At 45.6% G+C, this 23,187-nt stretch overlaps 1 long non-coding RNA gene across 4 annotated transcripts in view; it reads left to right on the forward strand.

Annotated features, from left to right (window-relative positions):
* Window positions 1-22,979, forward strand: part of LOC133389547 (uncharacterized) — a 47,252-nt gene extending 24,273 nt beyond the window's left edge. For 2 of the 4 annotated variants that reach the window (XR_009764129.1, XR_009764131.1), the window contains exons 3-5: window positions 701-792; window positions 18,220-18,319; window positions 19,784-22,979. This is a non-coding gene — a long non-coding RNA (uncharacterized LOC133389547). The remainder of the gene's footprint in view (window positions 1-700; window positions 793-18,219; window positions 18,320-19,783) is intronic. The other 2 variants (XR_009764130.1, XR_009764132.1) reach the window with 1 other exon arrangement.
* Window positions 22,980-23,187: the final 208 nt, after the last annotated feature.

Genomic DNA, 23,187 nt, shown 5'->3' on the forward strand with positions numbered 1-23,187 from the left:
GTATGCCAAAGTGAGGCGAAGTGGGGAAAAGTAATTGCAAAATTTGCGCCAAGAAGCCCAAATGTCATGTAAAGAAAAATTCAAATTCAGTCAGAGAACAGCATTAAAAAAAGAAAAAAATAAACCAGTCAAGAAAGGCTCTGGGACCATTTGACAAAACCTTTGTGAAGGAGCTGATTGACACATGAAGGTTGACCTTTTGACATGTTTTGGTGAATGAAGGGCATGGCTGCTATCAGGGCCTTAGAGCCCTGGCAAGGCCTACTGCTGTTGCCCCACAACCTAGCATCAATCTGGGGCATTGTGGGAAATTAAAGGGCTATACAAAGCCACCCAGCACTGCTTGGAGGCAGATAAGCACACCAGGGTCCACCAGGGGAGCCATCTAATTTGGAGCCAGCCCTGGAAAAGGGTGTGGAGAGAGGAATCCTCATTTATTTGCTTTATTTGATTTTATTATTTATTTTAAAAAATATATCAATAAAATAAAACATCTCCATGGTTTTCATAACCCCCCCCAAAAATGCAACATTTCCTAAAAGCTAGATTAAAAACAAAACACAGCTGTCACAAATAAAACACTAAGAAGTGTGCACAAGAAGATAAAATTAAAAATTAATTTTCAAAGTCCCAGAAAGCTTAGGTAAATAAATTCCGTTTCTAAGAGGCATTTAAAGGTCATTCCTGTCTCTGTCTCAAGCAGGCGCCACCGATCTGCTGGCCGTGGAACGATCAGCAAGGCCTCTTCAGAAGATCTTAAAGATTGGCTTCAGTTGAACAGGCTGCATGCAGGTGAACACTTTGTCTGCTTTCCCAGAGTTCCTGATTGCGTGGAGAGCCCTGTCTGCATGCAGTTGGACTTATGAAAACTCCATGCAGAGGTTCAATTGAATATTCATCGTTTGGGGGCAGTTTGTGTCAGTTCTAGATTTTGGGAGGCCCTCCAGTGAGATGGCTTCAGTGGGGCTCACTCCCTTAGTAGGCCTAATCCTTCACCATTGTCCCAAAACCACATTTGTCTGCCCTCTTCATCTGGGCCCAATCCTCACCACTCTCCGGAAGGAGAGGGCAAAGCAAGGCTCATTGTACTTCACACAGTCCTGGAGATGTACATAAAGAGCAACAGCAAAGAGGAAGGACAGGTCCTGGGGGTCTTGCACTAAGCAATGGGTCCCTTTCTGGGTCCTGGGCCTTGGCAGGCTCCTTTCAATGCCAACCGCTGATGCTGGTCCCAGGGACAAGATCTGTTGCTAAAATCCTGCTACCCCCTCTATGTACACATATGTTCACTCACCCTGGATATGTCATGAGGATAGGTCTAATATGTAATTGCATCACATTTCATATAGAGACGTGAAGACACCTCCTGAGCAGGGATGGGTCAATCGTTGGACAGAAGGCGGTGGCTGCCTTAGAGGCAGTTGATTTTGGACATCCTGAAAGGGCAGCAGATTGTTGGCTACTTCATTTATCACTATTGTATTTTCATCGCCAGAGAAGGGGAGAGGCACTTGTGGGATTATCTGCCTCGGGTGCCAAAATAACTTGACTGGTCTTGGCAACCGCACATCTTAACTTAGTCAAATTCATGGAGGATAAAGCTATCAATGGCTACTAGTCATGATGGCTATGCACCGCCTCCATAGTCAGAGGCAGTATGCTTCTGAATAGCAGGTGCAGGGAATTGCAGATGGGGAGAATGGTGTCAGGTCCTACTTGCTGGCTTCCCACGGGCATCTGGTTGGCCACTTTGAGAACAGGATGCTGGACCAGATGGGCCATTGGCCTGATCCAGCAGGCTCTTATGTTTTTAAGCATAGTTAAACTCAGAGCTTGGAAAACTTACTTTTTTGAACTACAACTCCCATCAGCCCCAGCCAGCATGGCCACTGGATTGGACTGATGGGAGTTGTAGTTCAAAAAAAGTAACTTTTCCAAGCTCTGGTTAAACTATGGAAAGAGAGCCAGCGTGGCATAGTGGTTAGAGTGTTGGACTATGACCTGGGAGACCAGGGTTTGAATCCCCACACAGCCATGAAGCTCACTGGGTGCCTCTCAGCCTCAGAGGGAGGCAATGGTAAACCCCCTCTGAATGTCGCTTACCACGACAACCCTGTTCATAGGGTCGGCATAAGTCAGGATTGACTTGAAGGCAGTCCATTTCCATTCAAACAATGGGATTTTGCTTCTAGAAAATGTAGCGATAGTCACCAGATGGCTTTAAAAGAGGGTTAGACAAATTTATGGAGGATAAGGCTATCAATGTGTTCTAGCCATGATGGCAATGTTCTCCCCCCACTGTTGGAGAAGTATGCCTCTGGATACGAGTTGCTGGGAGTCACAAGAGGGGATACCACTATTGTACTCAGGGCCTGCTTAGGAGCTTCCCAGAGGCATCTGGTTGGCCACTGTGAGAAAAGAATGAGGGACTAGATGGGCCTTTGGCCAGATCCAGCAAGTCCTTCTTATGTTGTGGTGGCGGGCTAGGTCATTTTCTAAGCCAGCAAAATATCTTAGGGTGGCCCTGTTCCTGAGGGATTTTACTGACCTTGTAGCAACTTTGGTCTCCTTCAAAATCCCTTGGATGTTTCAGCCTGGAGAGAACTTTTAAATTCATCTCAAAATTCGGCCCACCAATGCCTCCTTGCAGCTTAATGTGTAAATTGCCTCCGTCGAAAAGGATTGTGTTTGAGCTGATGTGAAGTGATAAGGTTTTTAGCTGCAAGACATCTCTTGGTCTGAAGTCACCATAAGGTGGGAAGCATTGTGTTGAGACTTATGTTCTCACCCCCTCCCTTTTAACATTAAATAAGAGAATTGGAAGGAGAAAATGCAGAGAGGGAAAGCAAATGAGATCAAGGGGAAAGGAGAGGCTGGAACAGCATAGACAAGTGGGTTTGCCAAAGCATCTCCTTCCCTTGGAGTTGGTTTACTGTTTTTATCTTGCATGTCCCTAAAACAGCTCCAGTCAGAAAAACAAATAAAGCAGTGGGAATGTTCCTAAAAGGAGTTGGGCAGGGTTGGATCCAAATCTACACATCTGTCTATCCCCACAAATTTAGGCAGTGGTTTCAAACATTTTTCCCGTTCGAAATTATCTTGCCTGTCTGCTATGGAATGCTTGTGCGCTTCAGAGGATTCAGGGACAGGAGGTTTGACGGAGCACAGTTGGTTCAAACAAGGCCCAACCCAGGGGAGGCTGGTGCCCATTGGGACTGGTAGGGCGGAGAGCAGGGAGGTCAACAGCAGGTGGAGCTAAAGACAGGCAGAAACACCTCATTCTAGCTTCCTCCTGGCTGACTTCTACAAGGGCAACATTGCGCCTGAGGAGTCTTTAGGCTGTTGCACCGCCTGGACTGGTTATAAGTGGGAAGGCAGGCAAGCCTTCAGTCTGCTTGACTGAATCAAGATTGGCACAATGCCCCATTTGCCCTAATGGACTAGCCTCCGCTGGCCCATACATAGCCTGATGGGCCTCCCCGACACCTCCTCTTGAATGGAGAGTGTGCCTAAAACACTGTCTGGCTATACAATGCTGGGAAAGGCCTTTGGTAACAGGCCAACTATCTTTCAGGGGAAGCTCGTCAGCCATTGCTCGTCTCCCTGAGGAACCCCTGATAACGGCATTTGAAACCCCTTACATTAAAGTGTATTTCTGTTTGTTCCTCAGAACCCCTTTCTCTGAGGTACTTGTACTCAGTATAATTGCCCTTTCCTTCTTCAGGTATGTAAAGGGGAAAAAAGGGGGGGACACTTTAGGTATCTACAAGCCATCATAATGTCCCTTCACTTCCCCTGCTTCTCGAACACATTGAGCTGTTGCCTACTCAAGCTCGACAGATTCAGCTCTTTTAATCTTCGAAATCAATCCCGCCAGCTCTTTAATCTGTTCCCTTTCCTCCTGCCGCGCCCCCCCGCCCTATCCACTGTTTCCTCCTCCTCTTCACCTTGAATTCTCTCCAATTTGTTGACATTTTCTTAGTACCAAGATGCCCGCAATTTAAGAGTGTTGCAGGTGCAGCCTCCTACGGGCCTCTGAGAGACTTACAGCCTGTTGCTGAGGGAGTATTGCGTTCCAGTTCCACCATCCGAGATGACTTCTTATTTGCTGCCCCAAATTACATCGGCTCCGTTTTGGAACCACCATATTGCCTATCTGGATTCCGGTGCTCTGGCAAATTACACTGAAGCCTCCTTTCCCTCCTCTCTTTGTCTAATTATGACAAACATACTGTACGTGTCACAAACACTTGCCTGAGGATGGGTTTGCCAAGAGAGAGAGAGAGAGAGAGATCCTTCCTAATTTTGGAGTAGTCTCTCTTCCTCCTATAATCCACTCTCTCTCTCTCTCAAAAATAGGGAAATGTGCAAGGAGAAACACAGCTGATTCACACCATTCTAATTAGAATTGTTTCTGTCTCGCAAGAGAGATTGGAGGTTATTATTTATGAATGTGAGCCGGTTTAGAAGGGGGAAAAATTCCAAGCACCATCTGTTTGTGAGAAAGCAGGAAGAATTTCAATGGGCTTCAGACCTCGAAGAGTAATGTTTGTATAACAGGCTCATAAAATCAATTTCTAATAGTTGCAGGTGCCCCCCTAGGAATTTAAATAGTCTGTTAACTAAGTTATTCCATCTGCCGCAGAAGTATATTAAGAGCACAGTGTAGACAGTGGCAAAACCCTCTTGCATCCTACATATCTATGGCAGGCATAGAGGACACTGGACATACACACACACACTCACACCCTGCAGAAAAACCAACAACACCCACATGCACAAGACACATTGCAACACATTGCTCCGGTAGCAGGCATCTCGTGCATAACCTGTATATTTTATATCCAGGCAGAAATGCAACCTAGCCACCTGTGCAGGCCCTAAGGAAATGTATCGCCATTGCCAAGATGAGGCGAATACATTTTGTTATTATGTCTACAACACTTCTTGGTGTACAACAGATCTTAGAATTGCACACCTCGTTTCTGTTCACCCAGCAACCTTGTGAAGCTGGTTAGAGCTAATCTGAGAGTCAGTGACTTCCACAGCCACCCAGTGGGTTTCACTGTTGAAGAGGGGCTTGTAAAACTGCATTCCCACCCTCCCAACACACAGTGTCACCGACTAGGCCAGCTGGTGAAACCAATGTGTATGTTACTTGGATGACTCTGTGCAATGCAATTCCTTCCTTGTGTGCTTGGCTTGCAGCTCTGCTCACATTTATCATGGCAGCATCCAATCCACTTTTGGCAGTTTTGCTATAGCATATTAAATACGGGTGGAAAATTGCAGACTGGGCATATGCCAAAGCCATCACATGACCACCTAACTCTATGCCCAGCTCTGCACGGTTGGAGGCACTCATTCTCAACATGCCAGCATGGATAAATAAGCTGGCTCTGTACTAAAGTCCTTCAATTTCATGCTCCTTTACCGCTAACATCACTGTGGTTTCTTGAACCCCTGTTTATAATTTCAAAGATTTCTTGCAAATCTGCAAAGGGCAAGTTGTTTTTTTTTTTAAAAAAAGAAAACCCTAAACAATAGTAGTTTGAATAAACTAACAGTGTTAGCCACATGAGTTTATATAACCAATCACATTGTTCTGGGCACTTGAGTTATGACATCATTTACCAAGAAACAAAAGTGAGTGAGAGAGAGAGAGAGAAATGAGGGCATATATGTATCTTTAATGTATTAACATCTTTTTGTGGAATATAAATTTATAAGCTGCTTTGGGAGCTTAAAGCTCGGGCCTTCTCCTCTCTCTACACCAGGGGAGGCTAGCATGTGGGCTATGGGTTGCATACAGCTTCCCCCAAAGAACTTAGCAGTAGAGCATCTGCTTTGCATGCAGAATGGCCAACCCCAGCATCTTTTTACCTAAATGGCTTGTTGGAAGAAGAAGGTTTTCAGTAGGTGCCAAAAAGATGACAGAGATGGCATCTGTCTCATATTTAATAGGAAGGAATTCCAAAGGGCAGGTGCCACAAACACCTGATTCCTATATTGTATGGAACAGACCTCCTTATGGGATGGTATCTGCAGGAGGCCGTCATCTTCAGAGCACAGTGAATGACTGGTATAGGGCTTTATAGGACTACGACTGTATAGAGCTTTATATACCAAAATCAGCACCTTGAACTTAGCCTGGTAGGTAATGGGCAGCCAGTGCAATTCGTTCAGCAGCAGGGTAACATGTTGACAATACCCTGCCCCAGTGACCAGTTGAGCCACAGCATTTTGCACCAGCTGCTGCTTCCAGACCAACCTCAAGGGCAGCCTCACATTGAGCGCATTACAGTAATCCAGCCTGGAGGTTACCAGTGCATGGATGACAGTGGTCAAGCTATCCTGGTCCGGATATGGCCATAGGTGTCTTACCAACCAAAGCTAGTAGAAGGCACTCCTAGCCACTGAGGTCACCTGGGCCTCTAGTGATAAAGTTGGATCCAGAAGCATCCCAAGTCTATGAACCTGCTCCTTCAGGGGGAGTATGGCCCCACCCAAAACAGGCAATTGACCAATTATCTGGACTTGTGTGATAGGCTAGGCCAAGAGAGTGGCTGGCTCAAGGTGAGCTTCATGGCTAAGTGGGGATTTGAAACTGGGTGTTTCCCAGTTTAGATCTAACCCCCTAACCCCTTATATCACTGTGGCTTTTTATTCCTCTCTGTGATTTTTAAATATTTGTTAGGATTGTTTTTTGTTATGATTTATATTTTTGTCTGCAAGCGTTCTTGAGTTTGATTTTATCATAGAAAGGCAGGATATAAATGGCAAAACAAACAAATATGAATAGACTACGCTTATTGCTGGAATAATTCGTAAAAAGAGCAGGGGAAAGAACGGATTTCTTGTATATAACCAACGTTATGTATGAGTGCCAGAATGTCATACCAGGAAGGGAAAAAAGCACGTAGTATGTTATTGGACATATAATCCAATTTCCAGAGGTTTCATTTGTGTGTGAGTGTATATATGTATCTATATATCTTTCTACTTATATTGGCTTATATTGGCAAATTGATGTTATAGTTAGGAAGCATTGTATACCTGATTCTCACCGCCGCCACACTTTCCCAAAGTTGGGGTAGCTGATGAAACTATACCAAGGAGAAACTAGATTCACTGGAGGCCAGTGATAAAGATTCAAAGCTGAAAATGGCAAGAATATTAAATATTAGACAGGTGCCATCTCTGTTATCTCTTTGGCACCTATTGAAGACCCTCTTTCAAGAAGTCTTTTAAGTTGAGATCTTATCCCAGTCTGCTCCTGTGTTGGATTATTGACTTTTAATATGTTTTTAACCCTTAAAAAGCCCCAATATATTTTCAAACCTTTTTTTAAAAGATGTCTTCACAGCTTTTTAAAAAAAAGTTTTTAAAGTTGTTTTGTCTTAATGTATTTTAAAGTCTGTTTTTATGAAGTTTTAAAGTGTTTTTAGTACTTTTGTTTGCCACCCGGACTCCTGCTGGGAGGAAGGGTGGGATATAAATCAAAGAAGAAGAATAAAAAGAAACAAGAAAAAAAAAAGACTTGTGGAAGTTTGCTGTGCTTATTGTTCCACTAGGGGGTGCTGTTGCAAAATGCTCCTCCACCATCACCATCTGCATGCCCTCATTTCCTGTCACCATTGGTAGCACAAAGACCAGCCACTGGTGTTTGTGTGCATGTGAGCATTTGTCCGCATGGAGAAGACTGCCTAGTTGACTTGACTTTTCCAGCTGATGTGCCCAAGGGGGTAATCTTGGTAAGATGGATAAATGACAAGCAGTGAGTGTAGAAAGAGATCAGAAAAGCAGATGCAGGGAGTCTTTTGAATCAGGCTGGCTTACACTCACACTTGACCTTTCTGCCTAGATAGGGAGGGAACTTCTCATGCTAATTCTGGGCTTCTTTGGAAATCCTGCCTTCTAGAGCTGAAATCCACAGTCTTTCATTTCATTTAGGCCTCATTTAGGCCACACCCATCAGAACTCTGCTCCAGAAGCTGTTTTCACTGCCAAGGCTTAGCAGCACAGCATGTGAAGTTGTGAAAGAGGAGTGCCTCCGTGCATGTGCAAAGTGAATATCCCTCACTACTAGGAAAAGCCATTGCATGCCTTTCTTGTAGGGATGTAAGAACGCATCGATTTCTGTTCCAATCTGTGATTGTCGTATGCAGTGCTACAAAAATGCATCATTGTTAGCAAAAATTGCTTTGCAAAGCACTGCATATTAAGTAAAATTGCATACAAAATGTGTGTATTAGGAGAAATTCGCTGATGGATTTTCATGAAGACTTTAAAAAAAATCACAAATTGATATGGAGAACTGAACTTACGATTGGAAAAACAATAAACTGAGAGAGAGATCGACAAATTCACTTGTCCTTGGTTGTAGTAAGGAAAGAGCATTTAACCTTCTAGTGCTTGCTTATTGTCTCCTGCAAATTTCTCCCCAAGCCTCCTCTCTTCAGCTAGCTTGTGTGGTCTCAGATCCAGTTTGGTGGGGAGCACAGGGGTGGTGGTAGTGTTGGTGAGAGGAGGACAAAAAGAGGAATCGGTGGGCCAGAGAAGGGTTAAGCACTCTCTCCTTTTCTGCAATTCTCCCTGCCCCTGTATTGGTGCTATAAGGCGACTACAAGATCAGGAACACTGTAAGTGTGTTCATAGAATCATAGAATTGTAGAGTTGAAAGGGGCCTACAAGGCCATCAAGTCCAACCCCCTGCTCAATGCAGGAATCCAAATCAAAGCATTCCAAACAGATGGCTGCCTAGCTGCCTCTTGAATGCCTCCACTGTCGGAGAGCCCACTACCTCTCTGGGTCATTGGGTCCATTGTCATATGGCTCTAACAGTTAGGAAGTTTTTCCTGATGTCCCATCGAAATCTGGCTTCTTGCAACTTGAGCCCATTATTCTGTGTCCTGCACTCTGGGACAATCGAGAAGAGATCCCGGCCCTCTCTATGTGACAACCTTTCATGTACTTGAAGAGTGCTATCATATCTCCCCTCAGTCTTCTCTTCTCCAGGCTAAACATGTTCAGTTCTTTCAGTCTCTGCTCATAGGGCTTTGTTTCCAGTCCCCTGATCATCCTTGTTGCTGTCCTCTAAACCTGTTCCAGTTTGTCTGCATCCTTCTTGAAGTGTGGAGACCAGAACTGGACGCAGTACTCAAGATGATGCCTAATCAGTGCTGAATATGTTGTTGTTGTTATGTGCCTTCAAGTCGATTACGACTTATGGCGACCCTATGAATCAGTGACCTCCAAGAGCATCTGTCATGAACCACCCTGTTCACATCACAGTTCAGGTCTGTGGCTTCCTTTATGGAATCAATCCATCTCGTGTTTGGCCTTCCTCTTTTTCTACTCCCTGCTGTTTTTCCCAGCATTATTGTCTTTTCTAGTGAATCAGGTCTTCTCATTATGTGTCCAAAGTATGATAACCTCAGTTTCATCATTTAAGCTTCTAGTGACAGTTCTGGTTTAATTTGTTCTAACACCCAATTATTGGTCTTTTTCGCAGTCCATGGTATCCACAAAGCTCTCCTCCAACACCACATTTCAAATGAGTTGATTTTTCTCTTATCCGCTTCTTTAACTGTCCAACTTTCACATTCATACATAGAGATCGGGAATACCATGGTCTGAATGATCCTGACTTTAGTGTTCAGTGATACATCTTTGCATTTGAGGACATTTTCTAGTTCTCTCATAGCTGCCCTCCCCAGTCCTAGCCTTCTTCTGACTGTGCCGAGGTATTGATAATCCTTGACAAGTTCAATGTCCTCATTGTCAACTTTGAAGTTACATAAATCTTCTGTTGTCATTATTTTAGACTTCTTGACGTTCAGCTGTAGTCCTGCTTTTGTGCTTTCCTCTTTAACTTTCATCAGCATTCTTTTCAAATCATTACTGGTTTCTGCTAATAGTACGGTATTGTCTGCATATCTTAAATTATTGATATTTCTCCCTCCAATTTTCACACCTCCTTCATCTAGGTCCAATTCCGCTTTCCGTATGAAGTGCTGAATATAGGGGAACTAATACTTCACGCGATTTGGAAACTATACTTGTGTTAATGCAGCCTAATATAGCATTTGCCTTTTTTGCACCCACATCGCACTGTTGGCTCATATTCAGCTTGTGATCAACGACAATTCCAAGATCCTTCTCACATGTCGTATTGCTGAGCCAAGTATCCCCCATCTTATAACTGTGCATTTGGATTTTTTCCCTAAGTGTAGAACTTTGCATTTATCCCTGTTGAATTTCATTCTGTTGTTTTCAGCCCAATACTCCAGCTTATCAAGGTCCCTTTGAATTTTGTTTCTGCCTTCCATGATATTAGCTGTGCCCTCCAATTTTGAATCATCTGCAAATTTGATAAGCATACTCTGTACCTCCTCATCCAAGTCATTAATAAAAATGTTGAAGAGCACTGGGACCCGGACAAAGCCCTTTGGTACCCCACTCGTTACTTCTGCCCAGTTTGAAAAGAAACCATTGATAAGCACTCTTTGAGTACGATTCTGTAACCAACTGTGGATCCACCTGATAGTTGTTCCATCCAGCCCACATTTAGCTAGCTTGCTAATCAGAATATTATGGGGCACTTTGTCAAAAGCTTTGCTGAAGTTGAGATATATTATGTCCACAGCATTGCCACAGTCTACAAGGGACGTTACCCAATCAAAAAATGAGATAAGGTTAGTTTGGCAGGATTTGTTCTTCATAAATCCATGCTGGCTTCTAGTAATCATTGCATTGTTTTCAAGGTACTTACAGACTGACTGCTTCATAATCTACTCCAGAGTTTTTCCAGGGATCGATGTTAGGCTGACTGGTCTGTAGTTCCCTGGTTCCTCCTTCTTGCCCTTTTTGAAGATAGGGACAACATTAGCTCTCCTCCAGTCATCTGGCACTTCACCAGTCCTCCATGATTTCGCAAAGATAATAGACAGCGGTTCTGAGAGTTCTTCAGCCAGTTCCTTCAATACTCTACACGTTACATTCAATGAGTGTTCACGCATTCACATGTTACATTCAATGAGTGTACAATCTGTGTACACAATAGCTGAGCTGTACACTCAGCTATTCACCTGTAATATTCAGCAAGTGTATAGATTTGTGTGCCTGCACAAATCAACAAGTGTACACTCTTCCACACAAACACTCATACATGCGTCAAGACAGCCTGTACCTATGTTCAATGTGATGTCGTGTGAAGAAGCCCTGTGTTTGTCCATAAAAAGTAGTTCCACCCTAGGCGAGATGCTTCTGTATCAAGGTCCCTGCAAAGTTGTGTTCACTGAATCCTTTCTCTTCCGGTTCCCTATGGAGAGGGACCGAATCCTTGAATTCCTCCTGGCCTTTGCATAATTATTTGTGGGCCTTCTCCCCCTTTTGTGGCTCTGTTGTTCCAATAATTACCGACGGCCTTGTTCCAACTATTTATGCTTTTTTGAGAACATCAACATGTTGGTTCTTTCATTTGCTTTTGTTTTGCTTTGTTTTTCCCGTGTCCTAGTTTTGTAGCTCAGATCTGGGAATAATACCCCAAGCTCCTCCAAGAATATTTGTTTCCTTTTTGTTGTGCCTATTGTCCTGAGGCAGTGTCTTAACAAGCTGGAGATTTGGAGTTGTGTTCAGTGTGTGTGTGCGTGTGTTGGTGGGATGTAGAGTGACTGTTTTGTGGGGTTTTTTTATTGCAATGTTTTTCCGCTCAGAATTCTGTTCTCTGTGTCTGGCAAAGGGCTACGAGGATGCTGGCAATTTATATAAAGGATGGATTGTTGCGGTTTCATGCAGCCAAATAACCCTTCTTGCAAATCTCCTGATGAGTATCAAAGAGCTGGGGAGGTCAGTGGAAGGGCTTGATTGATTAAGCCCACATTCACACCATACATTTATTCCACTATTATTCCACTTTAAACATTCATGACTTCCCCCAACGAATCCTGGGAAAGGTAGTTTGTGAAGACTACTAAGAGGCCTCTATTCCCCTAGAGAGCTACAATGCCTTGTGTGGTTTAATGATCAATCCCTCTTCCCAGAGAACTCTGGGCACTGCAGGTCTGTGAGGGGAACAAGGGTCTCCTAACAACTCTCAGCACCCTTCACAAACTACACTTCCCAGGATTCTTTGGGGAAAGCCATGACTGTTTAAGTGGAATAATAGTGGAGTGTGAATGCACACTAAGGTTGTCTCTTGGCCTTCTGGTTTCAGAGCTTCAACATAGCAGGAAGTGAGATGAAGAATTACTTTGTACCTCTAAAATCAGGAATGACACAGGGCAGGATAACCTGGTGTTGGCATGTCTCATGGTTGGCATGGATCCACTTCAGATTGTCATGATGCTTATTGCTACTCCTCCACTCCTGGACTCCTCTAAAAACACTGGACTGATGGATCCATGTGGGGTAGTAAATGCTGTCAGTCTCAAGGACGGGCAGATTCTCCCTCATTCCTTGATTGTTCTGTGGGATCACAGTGTCCTGAGTTTCCCTCTTGAGTTGCTCTTTAAATAGGAGAATTTCACAAATTAATTCTTGAGCAGGCGTTCAGTTTTGTGCTTGGGTTGAAAAGCAATCAAAGCAGGAAAATGCTTTGTTCTTTGCATGTGAAGATGCCCTTGGCATGATTAGATGAGGGTTATATATCAACAGGCATCTGGCCATTTCTCTGGCACTTATGGGGAAGGGCCACAGCTCAGTGGCAGATCATCTGCCTTGCATGCAGACGGTCCCAGGCGCAACCCCCGGCATCTCCAGGTTAAGCTGGGAGAGAACCCTGCCTGGAACCGTGGAGAGCTGCTGCCCGTTGGTGTAGATAGTACTGAGCTAGATGGACCCATGGTCTGACTCAGGTTAAGGCAGCTTCCTACATTCCACTGAGGTCCCCTCATACCAGGTCTTGTGGTGGTTACTTTTTGGAACACAGAATTGCTACACACTTTAGCTGAAGAGATATTTGCAGTGAAATTCAGTGGGAGAGTATTCTTTCTAAGGTTAAACCCCTGAAGTGAAGATGGGAGACTATCTATCTATCTATCTATCTATCTATCTATCTATCTATCTATCTATCTATCTATCTATCTATCTATCTATCTATCTATCTATCTATCTATCTATCTATCTATCTATCTATCTATCTATCTATCTATCTATCTATCTATCTATCTATCTAATCTGTCTGTCTGTCTGTCTGTCTGTCTGTCAAAATGTCACAGTCACACTGTGCAGTTCACAGCACCACATACAGGTGGTGCTGTGAACTGCAGCACGAATGCTTCTGCCCCTCCTGCCACACGCTGCTCACACTGCCTGCCACCGCCCATGTTGGTGAGCAGGCAAGGCGGCAGCAGCAGCCTGGGTGAGTGAGCAAGTGAGCAGGTGGCCTAGGCACAGCCAGTGGCGTCACTAGGGTTGGTGTCACCTGGTGCGGCCCTCAGCGCCTTGTCTCCCGAGAGCGTAGCGCGCGGCCAAACAACAGGGCCTGGGAGCGCACCGCCGCCTCACTGCCGCCGCTGCCGCCGCCACTGCCACCTTCTAACAGCCGAGGAAGGCAGCCGGCGCAGCACGCGAAGGCTCTCTTTGTAGCCTAGGCGGTGCGGGGGGGTGGCTCTGGGTGTCACCCCCGTCTGGTGGTGTCACCCGGTGCAGCCCGCACCTGCCGCACCGCCCCAGTGACGCCCCTGGGCACAACTGCAGCAGCCTGGGGTGGTTGGTGTGGTGGACGGGAGGCCAGTGTGCGGCCTAGGTGCACTGCACGGTGGCAGAGTTTGTCCAGGGTGACACAGGGCAATGGCAGTGTGAGGCAGCAGTGGCGGAGGAACAGGGATGGCTAGTGGGCTGGTGTGGGGAGAGGAGGTGCCTGAGGGGGGACTAGAGGGTTTGAGGTATATCAGAATGGGCAAGAAGAGCATGTGGGGGTGGGTGGGTTGGCAAGTGGAGTGAGCAGGGGGGAAGAGCCCCCTGTGTGTGTGTGACACAGAGAGAGACATACACATACATACACACTAGGGGGGCAGAGCCCCCTGCTGGCTTCACTCATCAACCCACCCACCCCCAAACACACAGGCTTTTGGCCGGAGACTCTGGCTTTTGAAGGTGCTCTCCAGCTCTCTGGCCAAATCTCCCACCTGTCCCTGGATTTCCGGTTTTCTGGCGTGGGTTCTGGTCTTCCAGCCGCATTGGCAGTGGTGGCCCAATGCAGAGGGAGGGAAAGGAGGGCTGGAGAGGAGGAAAAGGAGGAAGAGCAGCCGTTTCTGTTTCTTCTTTGGCTTTTCCTTCCCTCCTTCGCCACCACTACTGCCTGAACTCCTCACTATGTCACCACGGCCAGCCCGACATTATAAATAACATCAGGGCATCCTTCTCCTCAGAGCGTAAGCCGTGGCCACTGCGCAGGGGCATGCTTCGGAGCCTTGGCTGCTGCACAGACGTGATGAAGCCCCTCCCTCGTCCAGAGTGGGGCGACTCCGTCTGCCACCTAGGGTTGTTGCAGAGAGAGGCTTCACTGTGGCAGCCCTTCTTCTCTGCATGTGCCGAATGCTGACACTTCCTCCCCCCCTATTTTTTCCCATCATAAGCACCCAATGAGGGGCACTGACAAAAGAAGGTGGTGAGTTGGGGGGGCATAGGAAGGAAAGTGCCTGGGGGAGTGAGTGAGTGGGTAGGTGAAAAGTGAGAGGGGTGATAGGAAGATGCCAGGGGAAGTGACATCACTGGGGCCCAGCCCGTGACATCACTAGGGCCTGCCCCTGAAATCTTGCTTGTGACCTGGCAACCCTAACCGAAAAGTACACATGAGCACACACCCAACCACCCAGGCACCCCCAACTGTGCACGCACGCACGCATGCACACACACACACACACACACAGAGGGATCCTCTCTCTGTCTTGCTCTCGCACACTCCCCTTTACCACCCCCACTCCAGGCACCAGCACTCCCCAACCCGCTTGCCTTGACTGTTGATCCACTTCTGCTGCCACCGCCACCCTCATACCCACCCAGGCCCAAGCTGCAGCCATCCCACACCCGCCTCTCCTCCATCTTCTCCACTGCTGTTGCACCCTACGCAGCCTCCTCCAGCATCGTTGCCACGGCCTAAGCCTCATCCAGTATAGTATGGGTCCTCTTCCTCTGCCACAACCTCCCTTGGTACCACCCTCTGGCAGTGGAGCTGCCTCCTCCAGCACCGCTGCCACAACTGAATCCTCCTCTGGCCCCACCATGGCCCATGGGGTGTCCTCCTTTGCCACCACCTCTGCCATCGCCACTGTCACAGCCTGTGCAGCCTCCGCCACTGCTGCCAGAATCTCCTCCTCTGGCACCCCCATGGCCTCCTCCATTGTTGCGGCTGTGGTGGCCTGTGCGACCTCCTCCGGCATCACTGCCGCTGCGGCCTACTCAGCCTTCCGCTTGCATGGTGGTCTTTGTTACCTCCCTTGCCCCCAACATCACACCGCATGACATCATGACAGTGAGAAGTTTTGAGGGCTTTCATTTTTATTATATAAGAAGATACATGTACACACACACACATATGTGGAACATTTTTCAGAGCAGAAGTGATGACATCATCTGTCAGAGACTGCCATTTGTTTTGCTAAATGAAAGAGGTGATAATGAGGCTTTCAAGTTTGTCTGTGAAATATTAGAATAGAGTAAAACATTGAATGAGGAAAATAAGGAAGCACAGGCTGGACACTTCTTTGCTTTTCTTTGATGGGGTTCCTACTTCACACTAGCAGCTTAAATGGTGTGCTGCTTGGCAAAATTGCTTGTGTTTCTAATTAAAAGCAAAAGCCTGCATTTCAGCTGTCTGAAGAGCTTTTCTTAGTGTTTATTAGTTGGAGCTCTGCAGTCAGAATTATTTGCAATGTGCTGCCACTTTTAGATATGTGTATATTTGTCTATCTGTCTGTGTAAAAATAACATGTCTGGACTCTCTTTGGGTGTGTGGCTAAGGCAGTTGTTGGGATGATTGACTGCTCTTCAACATTTACCACTACATCACTGACCAGAGCCTTCCAGATGTGAGATTTGAAGTGAAACTGGTGGTTCCTGCCAAGGAGAAAAATCAGAGGAACTGGGAATGAATGCCAAAGGCTGGAGAAATTTCCCAGGGAGCGTCCACCCACCCTGATAGCAACTGTGATGTCCCATTGTAACATTCATAAGCTTTGCTCTGGCTTATTGCAGCGACTCACCGTGTATCCCACGGGGCCAAAGACCAATGCCTGGCCCTTCTGTAGAAGAGGCACAAATACACATACGCAAACTGGAGGATCTATGCGGTTTGGTATGCAGCTAAAAAGCAAAGTCATGTGGAGTCAGTTGGGGATTTCCATGGCCTTGTTTTGACATCATGTGTAGATCACACACACGTCTGTTTCTCCGCAGGCCTCAGGGCCACACGAAGTGGACAGCGAAGCCCAAGAGGGCGGGTGGCCGGCATCGCCAATCGCAAGCCCACACTTGTGTTGCTGCTGCTGCTCCTCCGGCCGGCGGCCGGCCTTGCCATAACAAGAGCAGGGATCCATTTTGAGGCAGGCGGCTGAGCTGGCGGGAAGCCTCACCTCTAATGACACTCTGCTCCTCCGGTTTCACTTCAAAGCCTCCTTGCAGCTGCTGGAGTCCCCTGGAGTCAGAAGGGAGGGAGGGAGGGAGAGACGGTGACTTCATGAGAAGGGGAGAATTCAACAGAGGAGATTCCGTGGTTTACTTTTCCCCCAAGGAACTTTCAGTGCCAGCCGAAGGATAAATGAAAATGTGCAGGAACGTGGTCAGTCCAACAAATATGTGTGGCAGCAGCACCGACTCCCTCGAACGCCTTGCCTATCAATGCTAGGCAGGCACCTTCATTGCATCATTTTCGATGCCTGCTAAAACCTTTTTTGTTTAGGCAAGCCTACTCAGAATATGTAATTTTATTATGCATGTTTCAGCCCCAACTGCTCTATACATTTAAAGCAATCTTGTAAATGGAAATGGACAGCCTTCAAGTCGATCCTGACTTGTGGCAACCCTATGAATAGTATTCAGTGATGGTTTACCATTGGAAGGGCCGGTACCAGGCATGCTGGGGCCCTTGGGCACCAGCCTGCCCCAGGCCCTGGCACCCGCATGCATGCCCCACCTACCTACCTTCTGCGATCTGTGGCAGGGTCGGTTGCAGGATGCTTTGAGGGAAGCCAGGACATTTAGTATTTTAAATGTGTAGTGTGGATGTAGTCTATATTTGTAAAGTCTGTTGATTTTACCAGTGTTTTCTTATGAATGTTTTGTATTATTTTATGTAAACAGCTTAGTGCTTTATTTTTTATTAAGCGGTATATAAAGCTTGTTAAATAAAAAAGGAAGAAAGAAACAATTTCAAAGTTGTAAGCTTGCATTTTGAGACGAGGAGTTATGTGTACAAATTTGATGGCTGGGAGTTCAGTAGAACAAATGGAAACCGGTGCATGTTCCCCAGAAGCAAGTCCTTCTATGTTCAATGGGGCAAACTCCCTTATCAAATTATATTGCAACCTGACTTAGAATACTGGTTTATTAGTATTATGAGTAGTATTATTTCATAATGTAAGAAAAGTGAACAAGCAACAATAGCAATAAGAGAACTGTTCAGACAATTAGACAACCGTATTTCCTGTGAATATCGGGTGTTTAAGAGAAATTTGATATGCTCTTCAAGAGTTAAGGGATGTTGGGGTTTTTTGGATGAAATTCAAGTCTTGTCATAACAATTGAAATTAGATCCTTCCCCTTCCCAAGCACATTTCAAAGGCTGCAAACAATCCCAAAATGAAATATTCCTTGATAACTAACAGTTGAAACACACACACACACACACCCCCCCCCCAGACGCCTAGAGATCCAGATAAGAAAATTCATTGCTTGAATACTGAGGTTAGGACTATACATTAGAAATGCCAATGACTTTTTGGTTTTCACCGGAGGTCATAACAGACAGTCAGTGAAATCTATAACCATAAACAATACTTAAAGATTACAAATACTGATAATATATATAAAAACTGGCATAACAGACTGCAGTGCAGGGATTAACTTTTCTCTCTGTTCTGCATCTGCTACTGTAAACTAGGCAACCGTATGTGCTACTGTCTCCTCCTGTCAGCATAAGTTTAATAAGAAACAAGTGGGAGCAGCAACACAGTGTTCAGTGTGTCCTTGGGTTTTTTTGGTGTTTTTTTTTTTCAGAATTTGAGGAGGGCTACACCCCAGTCGGCCAGCAGAGAAGCCTCCACTGTGACTCCTGAACAGGACCGGTCCTGTTGAGGGTTCCAGCCAGTTGGGCTGGGTAAGAATTTCGATGCAGTTTGTATCTCAAGCAAAATTAATCAAATTCACACTTTCCGAAACACTATGAGAACTGAAACACAGCCATCCTTCGAAATTTGCATTTATTAGAACTTTGGGATGCAGTTTATCAACTAAAGAACATTTACAAAAATGCATATATTGGGGGAAAGTGTGCATAAAAATGAATACAAACAATAACATGCAAAAAAGCATGATGTGATGAGAAATGGCTTGCAAGAATGTGTCCCTTTGTCAAAACTGCCGACAAAAATGTGTTTATTTGGAGAAATTCGCACTGAAATGGTGGAGAATTTTCATGAGGATTTTTTTTAAAAAAATTGCAGATTGCTGCAGAAATGTCAAGGACTGAATTTAACATTGGAAAAGTGGGAAACTGAGAGTACTGAAACTGACAGATCTTGCCATCCCTACTAGCCAGTCAGTCAGTCATGACCTCCTTTGGGATACTGTAAGCTGTTACGGCAGGACTAAGGAAATTTTTTCAGCCCGAGGGCCACATTCCTTCATAGGAAACCCACATATCACATGTGGGGCCACATAGCAGCGGTGGGTGTGGCCAAAGGGGGAAAAGTGGGCAGAGCAACAGATGTGACTCTTGCCTTTGAACAGCAGGCTATATTTAAGCCATGCAAAATTCAGAGGTTTATAATGCATAAACTTTCATTCAGGAAAGTAAGAGGCATTATCGCAGCTGAAGGACAGTGCGGTGTAGTGACAGCCAGTGTGGTGTAGTGGTTAGAGTGTTGGACTAGGATCTTGGAGACCAGGGTTCAAATCCCTGCTCTGCCATGAAACTCACTGGGTGAGCTTCAGCCAGTTGCTGTCTCTCAGCCTAACCTACCTCACAGGATTGTTGTGAGGATGTAATCGGGAGGGGGAGAACCGCATTTGTACACCATCTGGAGCACCTTGGAGGAAAGGTGGGATAGAAATGGGGAAAAATGAATAAATTCTGTAAGAAAAAAACACTTGAAGGGGACATGGAGCAGGGCTAGTGGGAGGTATGGCTTGAGGAGGTGTCATGGCCTGAAGGCCAGATAGAGAGGAATAGAGGGCCACATTTGGCCCCCATGCCTGAGGATCCCCACCCCTGCATTGGGGCTCAAACATGATTTTCTACTTCACCCCCTAGTTTTCCATTTTTGTTCCATGGGTCCTGGAGACGATTAAGTGCTGGGCTGGTTGGGGATGAGGTTGATCTTTCTTTCTTTCTTTCTTTCTTTCTTTCTTTCTTTCTTTCTTTCTTTCTTTCTTTCTTTCTTTCTTTCTTTCTTTCTTTCTTTCTTTCTTTCTTTCTTTCTTTCTTTCTTTCTTTCTTTCATAGCCCAGAGAACTTTATATTATTATGGGACAGCAAAAGTTTTTTAGGTGAGTGCATGGGATGCTTCTTTATTTCTAATATTTCACCCAAGCAAGCTGATACCTTCTCCTTGTTTTGCAGGGGGCACATTTTGACTCCAGGCTTGTTGGCACTTGGGGCACTGAATTTGGTATCAGAAGTAATGGTTTTGGAGAAGAGATGAGACCACTCATAAGAAGAGCTCAGTGACCAGACAGGACAGAATCCATTCCGTAATGCCAAACAGTGGAGACTAGTGGCTCCAATGTCAGTGGGGCAGTGGACTCCACTCTGGGTTTTAGTCCAAACTTTCAAGGAGTTGTCCAGGTGCCATGCAAGTTGCCAAGTTACAACACTTATGATTGTTTCAGGTGAAGACCTTCTCCACACATGCAACTGAAAGCTGCAATTCTGAGCAAGGAGGAATGGTACTAAGCCCCTTCCGCCCCCAACGTGAATGGGAGAAAAGGAGCTTTGAGCTCTCTTGGATAACTATTTCTGTGAATAGTTAACAGCCACACAACAGATGGTTTCCAAAATCAGATGGATGGTTGTACTTCCTCCAGCTAAGGATGTGGTGCAGACTGTGAAAAGGAAAAGGATGAAACAAATTTTGGGCTGGTGGGGACAAATGCCACTCCTGCAGGTGATGCCATTGCTCTTGCTGTCGAAAAAGAAGAGAGTTGGAACTATGCTGCCTTGCATTCCACGCTCTGTTGCCCACTGCGATGCTTTGTGCTGGGTCAGACCATCTGTAGCCCAGTACTGTCCGCTCTGACTAGCAGAAGCTCTCCAAGGACTCAACAGAGGTTATTCACAGTCCATGAGATACTTTCACTCTAGGCCAGTGTGGCAAAGTGGCTAAAACCTATCAGGGATGCTGCAGAATTCTGACAAAAAATGGAAACGGGAGTGGAACTTGCCAATGTTCATTTATGCATCCCGGGCCCAGCACGGAAACCAATCCAGTGATTACAACCGGATGTTGTTGCTGCTTTCAGTCTGCAAATGATATTTGTAATTGATTCCCTCTCCCCCTTTTTGCACTGTTTCCTTTGCATTGAAATGAATTGGGGTGGCATAACATAATGGCAGCCTAACTTACGTGACATACAGAATCAATTGTGTAATCTCACCACAAGCAATAAATGCAGGAAGCCAGGAAGAAAAATAAATAAATACATAAGTGTTGCCTTGCCCCTTAGCAGCTTCAAACTGGCCTAGCTGTCCCCCCTTGGATCTGTTGTCTCCCAGTGCTTTCTCTGTCACCCAGAATGTAGCAGCAGCAACATGCAAATAGATGCTGAGGTCTGCATGGCTAGTTTTTATTTTCTAAGAAAGAGGAGAGAGAGAGAGAGAGAGAGAGAGAGAGAGAGTCTGGAGCATTGCCAAGACATGCTCAGTGTTGTCAAATATTTTGGCAAGCTTTGCCTCTAATTTAGTCTAAAACATCTTTACTACTAGAGAAACAGCAGCAGGCAAGCAACAAGCTTGGCTTCATGCACAGCAGCAAAGAAATCTGCTCCTACAGGCATCTGGAGAATATTATAAGCCAGAGGCACTCTAAGAGCTGGGGGCATGCTCTGTATGATGGGAGAGGGGGAGGGCTTCATCTTAGGCTTGCCATGTCACAGCCCAGGGAACTGGTCTGCCCTTTTAACAGAAATGGTAAAAAAAATGGCCTGCCTTCATGTCAATCCCGACTGATGGTGACCCTGTGAATAGGGTTTTCATGGTAAGCGGTATTCAGAGGGGGTTTACCATTGCCTTCCTCTGAGGCTGAGAGGCAGTGACTGGCCCAAGGTCACCCAGTGAGCTTTGTTGATATGTGGGGATTCGAACCCTGTAGTCCAACACCTTAACCACTACACCACACTGGCTTTCTAACAGGAATGATAAGACTGCTTTAATGTGAACTGAACCTAATTGCTCCCCCTTAAGGACATAAGAAGAGCCTGCTGGATCAAGACAAATGGCCCATCTGGTCCAGCGTCCTGTTCTCACAGGGGCCAACCAGATGCCCATGGGAAGCCCATGGGAAGCCCACAAGCAGGACCTGAGCGCAAGAGCACTCTCCAGTGGTTTCCAGCAACTAGTATTCTGAAGCATGCTGCCTCCGACCGTGTGGTCAGACCATAGCCATCCTGGCTAGTAGCCATTGATAGCCTTATCCTCCATGAATTTGTCTCAACCTCAAAGCCATCCAATTTGGTGGCCATCACTGCCTCTTGTTGGAGGGAATTCCAGCATTTAACTATGCTCTGCGTGAAGAAGTACTTTCTATTATCCGTCCTGAATCTTCCAGCATTCAGCATTCATTGGATGTCCACGAGGTACAGTGTTACGAGAGAGGAAGAAAAACTTCAATCTATCCCCTCTCTCCATGCCATGTACAATTTTATACACCTTGATCATGTCACCTCTGACTCGCCTTTTCTCTAAAACTAAAAAGTCCCCAATGTTGCAACCTTTCCTCATTGGTCACTCTGCTCGTTAACCATGCCGGCACCCTCAGTCCATTTCCCAATCTGTGGTATACACCCCAGGTGAGCTTCCAATATTGTATTTTTAAACAACTCCCAAGCATTTTGGGGCGATCTCACTCTCTTGCCTTTGCCTTTCAACTTCTTTTTGCCTATCCTCTCATTTTTGGGGAATGTCTCCTTTTGAAGCTCAGCAACAGGTATTCAGAAGCATACTGCCTCCAAGAAGCGTACTGTTCAGTGCCCTATCAAGACTCATCCTCTTCTGGTCCATCCATCTGCTATGAATGGAGCAAATTCCCTTGAGCAAAAAGGCCAGGGAAAGGACAGGAGGGACGTATGGCAGATGGACAAATCTCCCTCCACGTTTACTGTTAAAAGAGTGAACTAAATTCTCCCAGTGTGGATCCTTATGCAAGTCGAAGGGCACCATCCATGCACCAGGGGGAGTTGTATCAGCTACGGCAGTGACCCTACCTAATTCACAGTTCCCGAACCAATACACAAACCAAAATGCAACTATCTTTTGCAATGCAGTTCTCCGACCGAATAATGTATTCAAAAATGCAGATATTAGGGGGATGTGTGCCTTCCAATGCACGTGTTAGTGAAAATAAAATGTAAGCATGCGTTATATTAGAGGAAATTGCTTGCACCAATGTGTATATTAAGCAAAATTAAAAAGTGTGAGTATAAGGAAAACAACACACTAAGATGCTAATGAATTTCCATGAGGATTTTCTTCTTTTTAATTGCAAACTGATGTGGAAATGAGGAGAACTGAATTTAAGAATGAGAAACTGAAACTGACAAATTTGTTGCTTCCTAGTTTGTATTCAGTTAAGTCCTGCTTAGAATAAACCCATTGAAATGAATGACCCCAAGTTAGCCATGTCTTTTAACGCCCATGGGTCTACTCTTAGTAGGATTAGCATTGAATACCAGCTCTAGTTTCAGCAGCCTTGGTGGAACGCTAAGATTTGCAGAAGTACCACATTAAAAAAAAAAATCTTTAGGAAAAAA

This window comes from Rhineura floridana, chromosome 7 (genome assembly GCF_030035675.1).
Source record: "Rhineura floridana isolate rRhiFlo1 chromosome 7, rRhiFlo1.hap2, whole genome shotgun sequence".
In the NCBI taxonomy this organism is placed as follows: Eukaryota; Metazoa; Chordata; class Lepidosauria; order Squamata; family Rhineuridae; genus Rhineura; species Rhineura floridana.